Below are 8,218 nucleotides of genomic sequence, written 5' to 3'. Positions count from 1 at the left end.
CCTGAGACCTTGCAGCTACCTTGCATGGCAAAGGAGGGTATAAGATGAACATTAATGAAAGCAAAACAAGACTAAGGGGATGTAGTTGAAATAAATCAAGTGGCATTAAGAGAATTAGATTAGGAAATGAGACACTTAAAGCAGTAGATGAGTTTTGCTATTTGGGCAGAAAATAAGTATGATGGCTGAAGTAGAGAGGATATGAAATGTGGATTGGCAAAGGCAAGAAAAGCATTTCTGAAGAAGAGAAAATTTTTAACATTGAATACTGATTAAAGTGTTAGGAAATCTTTTCTGAAAGCATGTGTCTGGATTGCAGTCATTATGGAAGACAAATATGGATGATTAACAGTTTCAACAAAACTGCAACAGAAGAAAGTCAAAGATTAGATGGGTAGATAACATAACTAATGAGAGGGTACTGAATGGAATTGAGAGACAAGAAATTTGTGACACAACTTGACCAAAAGAAGGGATCAGTTGGTAGTCACATTCTGAGACATCAAGGGATGACTAATTTAGTGTTAGAGGGAAGTGTGTGTCTGTGGAGGGAGGGGGGGGGGGTTGGGGGGGATGTTAAAAATCATAGAGAGAGATCAAGAAATTAATACAGAAAGTAACAACAACAACAATAACAACAAGGAGGACATGCTTTTAAAATCATTCCTTTCTGTCTTATAAATTGATAAACATCTGAGTTTAAATATTCATTCCCACTGTTATATCTCATTTTCTTAATAGCTGTAGCAGTTAAATTTTCAATTTCATTAACACATTCCACAAAAAAAACCATAAACTTGATTTTTAGATTTGATAGTTTAAACTGCTTTACTACAGTCATTTTCTAAAGTTCTCAAAAAGCTAATATATGCCAGAATAGTCAGTCACCTAGAAAAACATGCATTAATTAGTAAAAACCAATTTGGATTCAGAGAAGGTATCTCCACAACCGAAGCAATATTTTCGTATATGAATAATATTTTGGAATACCTCAACAAAAAGACATTGACTGTGGGCATATTTTATGATCTGCCTAAAGCCTTTGACTGTGTCAGTCATAGAATACTTATAGAGAAAGCATGCCACTATGGACTCTGAGGACAAGTGGGCAACTGGCTCAAATCCTACCTACAGGGCAGACGACAGAAAACAGTGCTAGATGATAACAATAGTCACACAGGATGGGTAGAGTCCGATTGGGGAGCAGTAAAATATGGAGTTCCACAAGGTTCTGTCCTTGGTCCCCTGCTATTCTTCATATATATCAATGACCTACCATTGTCCTCAAACAAAGCAAGTAATTTTACAAAGTTTGCTGATGACACAAGTATTCTGATAGACAGTAAGATACCCTCTGATCTAGAATTAAATGCCATCCATTTACTTGAGGATGTTCTGAACTGTTTCACAGTAAATTCTCCATCAATAAACCTCAGCAAAACTAATTATATTCATTTCCATTCTGGTCACAAAAGTCCATGGGAAATAAACATTATACATGAGAGCCAGCAGATAGAGAGAGCAGATTGTTGGAAATTCTTGGACATATATATAGATAGCAGGCTTAACTGGGAACAGCACATCAAACAAACCCCGAAAAGCCTCAGCTCAGCAACATTTGCCATTCGGATAATGGCCAAAATCGGAGACATCAATGTCTCAAAATCTGCTTACTTTGGCTACTTTCATTAACTTATGAGTTATGGAATAATCTTCTGGGGAAATTCACCACCATTGAATAAGGTTTTTACAAGTCAGAAAAAGGTTGTCCAAATTTTGTGTGGAGTGACTCCAAGAATCTCATGTCGCAATCTTTTTAAACAAATAGGGATCCTAACCACTACTTCACAATATATCTGTTCAATCGTGACATTCATGCTTCACAATCCTTCTCAATGTGAAACAAATGAAATATGCCATCACCATAACACAAGGAGGAAATGGGACATACACTGTGACCTGAAAAATCTGTCCCTGGTGCAAAAAGATGTGAAATACACAAGCATAAAAATCTTCAATGCACTTCCAAGTAATATAAAATGTTTATGAGAAAAAAAAGGTACTGTTTAAAAATAAGCTAAAGGGGTTCTTGCTCGAAAAAAGTTTCTGTTCTCTAGAAGAATTCTGTAGCAGAGATATCTAATTTTATTTCCCAAATACTATTGTATATTCCTGCCTCAATATATCTTGCTGTGTTAATCAGATTAATTGGTGATCTGTAAAAAATTGTTTGGACAAAATTAGAATGTTATATCTGGAACTCTGCTTGTGAGTGTAATTTTATCTTACTGATTGTGTTTACAACTTGTATTATTAATCTTTCTTTATTGTCCTTATGGAAACTAATGTAATAATGAATTAAATGTGGTCTGCAAAAAATTGTTTGGATAAAATCAGAATGTTGTATCTGGAACTCTGCTTGTGAGTGTAATTTTATCCCACCGATTGTGTTTCCAACTTGTATTATTAATCTTTGTTTATTGTCCTTATGGAAACTAATGTAATAATGAACTAAATGTTTTTGACTCGTTCCACATCCATGCGTTAACACGCATAACTGGATCTACGGAATACATACTGAGATAAAGAAATAAATAAAATCAATAGAAGTGAGAAAGTACCTTTCACCATGCAAACCTTGTGTGAATCCCATTCAAATCAGTAGGAATGATCTCTAATGTTTCTTTTTATTTGCTTCTATTGTTTTCAGAGGGCAAATTATGTATGCATTCCATTTTCAATACAAGCTTTACACTTCATAAAATTTGATTCTAAATTTGTTGGTTGCCAGGACATGTTCTGAGGCATTAAGGGTTCACCAATTTAGTATTGGAGGGCAGCATGGAGGATAAAAATGGTAGAGGGAGGCCAAGAGATGAATACACTAAGCAGATTCAGAAGGATATAGGTTGCAGTGGGTACTGGGAGATGAAGGAGCTTGCGTAGGATAGAGTAGCACAAAGAGCTGCATCAAACCAGTCTCAGAACTGAAGAACACAACAACGACAAATTTGTTGGTAATCTATCTGAAGTTTACACATTGTATTTGGACCATTAAAATTTCTCCTTTACTGACATACTAACCTTACTATTCCACTGTTATTATTCTCAACAATATTATGAAAAGGATAGATCACTACTCACCATGTAGCGGAGATGTTGAGTTGCCTACAGACATAAGGCTTTCTTCTCAAGTAGAAAACACATGCACATTCACAGAAGAACAACTCACACACATATGACCACCGTCACTGGTCACTATGACCTGACTGCAGACTGAAACTGTGCCTGATGGGAGCAGCAACCTGGCAGAATAGAAAGCTGTGTAGTGTTGAAGTAGCAGGTAAGGGGACAGGTAGGCAGAGAACAGTGACTTGTGAAGGTTGAGACACAGGGGGGGGGGGGGGGGGGAAGGGGATTACGGGGTATGTGAGATACATTCCAGCAAAAGTTCCCACCTGTACTATTCAGAAAAGCTGGTGTCAGTAGGAAGAATCCAGATGATGTGGGCTGTGAAGCAGTCATTGAAGTGAAGCACATTATGTTGGGCAGCAAGTTTAGCAACTGAGTGCTCCAGCTACCACTTGGCCTCAGTTTGTTGGTGATAATTCATGTGAATAGATGGCTTATTAGTTATCAAGCCCACACAGAAAGCATGACAGTGGTTGCAGCTTAGTTTGTACATCACACGGTTACATTCAAAGGAAGCCCTGTCTCTGATGGGATAGGAGATGCCTGTGACCGGACTGAAACAGGCGGTGGACGGAGAATGTGTGGAACAGGTCTTGCATCCAGGTCTATTGTAGGGATATGAGCCATGAGGCAAAGGGCTGGAGTCATGGGTGGAGAAGTGATAGACAAGGACTTGTGTAGGTATGGTGTGCTGCAGAATGTCACTATTGGAGAAGTGGTAAAGATAGTGCCTAGAATGGATACCCTGAACACTGCACTGCAGCAGTTCATTGATCTTGTGAACAGTGTCCATCTGTATAGTTAATTTACTATCAGGATGGAAAAGGATGGCAAGCTACCATACTTGGCTGCTTTAGTTGAGCAGAAGGCAGAAGGCTGGCCTGGACATTCAGTGAACAGGAAACCAGTGCACACTGATTGATAGTTGGAACACCAACAGAGGAAAGTACACAGGAAAGTGGTTCTAAACACACTAATACGCACAGCAAAGGTTATTCCCTATGATGATCACCTACACTCTGAATTGCTGCACAGAATTTGAGACATTCAGAGAGAAAGGGAGACATTGCAAATGCTTTCAGGTGCCACAGACAAAGGATGCCTTGTGAATCAGCAGAAGATGCCTAGCTGGCTGCTTCCCTGCCATACTGTGGGGTAATGAGCAGCAAGTTAGAACATGTGTTGCAAAAACATACGCTGAGAACAGTGTTCTGGTCCACCCCCAAGATGTGAGATATACTGCATCCTATTAAAGAAGACATAGCTTGTTGTGTGCCTGATGAATGTGACGCCCTTGCAGCTGCAGTGCCTACACTGAAGATCCAAAGAATCTGGTTCAGCTGCCCTGGCAAGCGTACAGAAGTAGTAGTAGTAGTAGTAGTAGTAGTAGTTTATTCATCCAGAGACAATTTACATTGCATGGATTTCGTCAAAAAATACATAGTATATATATACACACATATAGGGTGAACAATACTATACAAAATACAGATGTGCATCGTAGACTACATAACATCAGACCACATTGAAATAGCATGTACAACTTTGATTATTTACATTGATGTATGAGAAAGACGTTTTACATGGAATACACAGTTGATATTTAGATATAACACATACAATTCTAGCACTTTTATACATATTATTTATTTAGATCATAGCAACAGTCAGATAAAAATTACTATTGGCACAGAGTACATAAATATAATTGTTTAGTATGAAGCTATTCTAGGTATTCTTTCACACTATAATAGCAGTTGGTCATTAAAAATTTGAATACTGCTTCTTTAAATGAAGACAATTTTTTTATTTCTTTTATCTTTACCAGTAGTTTGTTATACACTCTGCTTCCTTGTATGTTTGTTTGTTTCTGCGCCAAAGCCTTGTTAACTCTTTTTATATGAATGTCATTGCACTTTCTTGTGTTGTAAGTATGTAGATCCGAGTTGGATTGGAAATTGTTAATATTTCGTTTTACATTAATTATGATTTTCTGTATATAGAGGCACGGTAGGGGTAGAATATTCAGCTGTTTAAATAATTGCTTTGAAGGAGTTAGCCTTGAACTGTTGGTAATTATTCTAACAGCTCGTTTTTGTAGAGTGAAGATGGTTTTGAGATTTTTCTTACTATGACCCCAGAAGATGAGGCCATAGGTAATAGTAGAATGTATGTAAGCAAAGTAAGCAGCTCTGCTACATTCCCTACTACATACAAAGCTAATACCGCGTAAAGCAAAGCAAGCAGAGCTTAACTTATGTGAGAGATACAGGATATGGGATTTCCAGTCTAAATTTTCATCTATATGTACACATAAGAATTTTGTGGTAGCAACTCTCACAATTTCTTTATTTTGTATTCTGAGATCTAGATCAGAGTGTGACTTTGCTTTCCTGTAATGGATATAATTAGTTTTAGAGATATTTATGGTTAGTTTGTTCACTTCAAACCAATTTTGCAAATATTCTATAACTTTGGTTGCAGATGTTGGCAATACCCGGTTTATGTCAGTTACTACAATGTTTGTGTCATCCGCAAACAGGGTTATATGAGTACCATTTACTGGAATCTTGATATCATTTATGTAAAGAAGAAATAGGAGAGGTCCTAGAACACTCCCCTGCAGTACCCCTATTGGCACAGTCTGAATATCCGATCTGTAAACAGTACTTTGGTTTTTACTGTTTGTTGTTGCAATTTCTACTACCTGTTTCCTATTACGGAGATATGACTGAAACCACTTTTCAGCTACTCCTCATATACTAACATATTCTAATTTGTCTAGCAGGATATCATGCTGGACAGTATCGAATGCCTTTGAGAGGTCCAAATTTATTCCTATTGTACTGTTGTTCTTATCTAGCCCCATTACAATATTTTCAATGAATTGGGTAATGGATGACTCTGTACTCATTCCTTTGCGAAAGCCGTGTTGGTTTACAGACAATAGATTGAATTTCTCGAGGTAATTTGTAATTCTGTTTTTCATGACTGTTTCTATTACTTTTGAAAATACCGATAATAAAGCTATTGGTCTATAGTTTCCCACTTCATGTATATTGCCCTTTTTATACAATGGTTTTACTTTTGCAATTTTTAATCGTTGTGGAAAGACACCTTCTGAAAATGATATGTTTATGATGTGTGAGACTGGGTCTGATATGACACTAGCACATCTCATCATGACTGAGCAAGGTATCTCGTCAATCCCTGAGGACATTTTATTCTTCATTGTTTTTATTATTTGATTAACTTCCAATTTATTTGTGGGAGGTATCAATAATGAATTAACACTTTGTTCTTCTGGGATTGATGTTCTACTAATCTTAGAACAATTTTTATTCAGATTGATTGGACTATTTATGAAGTAGTCATTAATATAATTTGCTAAAGTATGATTTCTGACTAGCACACTTTGATCATCTTTTAAAACAACATTTTTGCTTGGGCCTATTTCTTTTTTTACTACATTCCATATAGCTTTTGATTTGTTTGCTGATGCCTGACGCAGCAATTACACTGTCATTGTGCATTGGCTTGGCTTTTTTGATCACCTTCCTGTAAATTTTCTTGTATGTCTTAACATAATCTGTGAAGTGTTCATCTTTGTTATCTTTTTTGAGTTGACTGATATGTTTTAGTGTTTGACTAGATACTCTAATAGCAGGTGTTATCCACTGGCTTGTGTTCCTAGGCATGACATTGATCTTTGTGAGCTTTTTTGGGAAACACATCTCAAATAGGGACATGAATGTATTAGAAAAAGCATTGAAATATTCCTCGGTTGTTGTTTGTGCAAAGACATCTTCCCAGGTTTCATTAGCTAACAACTGGATGAAAGTATTTACTTTTTCTGTATAGAAGTGCCTTTTGTATCCCCACTTATAATTTACTGCCTTGGGGATAGAGTAATTTATGTATGTTAATAGTGTATTGTGATCTGAAAGACCTAAGTTTACGTTTAGTGGCTCAGTGATACCATTCTCCATATTTGAGAAAATATTGTCTAAAAGAGAAGATGACAGTTCTGTTATTCTGGTGCCATCTGTAAAGAGTGGTTTCATGTGGAAGCTGCTGAGTATACTCAAAAGCTGTCTTTTTCATTCACTTCCAATTAACAGGTTAATATTAAAATCTCCACATAAAAATAATTTCACTTCATTACTATAAAAAGTGTTTAATGCTTCTTCTATTTTTTTGAAGAATGTGTTTTTGTCACCCAGTGGAGATCTATATACTGTAATGACAACTAGTTTTTCACTCTTCTCCTCAGTTTTTAACTCTATGGCACATGATTCAAAATGTTTTTCTATATTTAGATGGTCCAGTTCTGTTTTCACTTTGAACTGCAGTCCTACTCTAGAGTAAATGCATACCCCACCATTTTTAAAAACACTTCGTCAATAATGTGTTGCTAAATTAAACTTGCTTATATTTATGAGACTTAATTCACTAGCCTTGCACCAATGTTCAGATAAACAAATACAAGAGACATCAGCAAGATTATTTAAAGCTACTTCTAGATCTAGTACTTTGTTTCTGTTGCATTGAATATTCTGACACATTATCCTGACTGTTTTGCAAGTATTTTTCCTTTTGTCATTACCTGGTAATGTGCTGCTTTTTCCATAGTAGTTGTGACTTATCTGCAAATGTTCTTGCTGATTTGTCACAATCTTTTCCATTTCTTTGTCTGAAGCCATAAAAAATCCTTATTTAATGATGTAGATGTACCTTGTCTTTGACTCCTCCTTAGGCAGTGTTGTGTTGCTGCAACAGTTGTTGATGGTTTTGTTGCTGCTGCTACTGTTGTTGTTGGTTCAGTTGCTAATGCTGTTGTTGCTGCTGGTGCTTCTGTGGCCGGAGGTGGTGGTGGTGGTAGTGGTAGTGGATGTGGTGGTGGTGCTGACAGGATTCTTCGTGCAGTTGCTGCCTTTGATTCTTTTATTGGCACTGTTTCTGTTGGTGGTGCATCTGTTGTTGTAGTATCTGTTGGTTTTGCCCTGTAATTGCTGATGCCTGTGGT

This window comes from Schistocerca nitens, chromosome 2 (assembly GCF_023898315.1).
Source record: "Schistocerca nitens isolate TAMUIC-IGC-003100 chromosome 2, iqSchNite1.1, whole genome shotgun sequence".
Classification (NCBI taxonomy): Eukaryota; Metazoa; Arthropoda; class Insecta; order Orthoptera; family Acrididae; genus Schistocerca; species Schistocerca nitens.
This window is presented reverse-complemented; position numbering follows the sequence as displayed.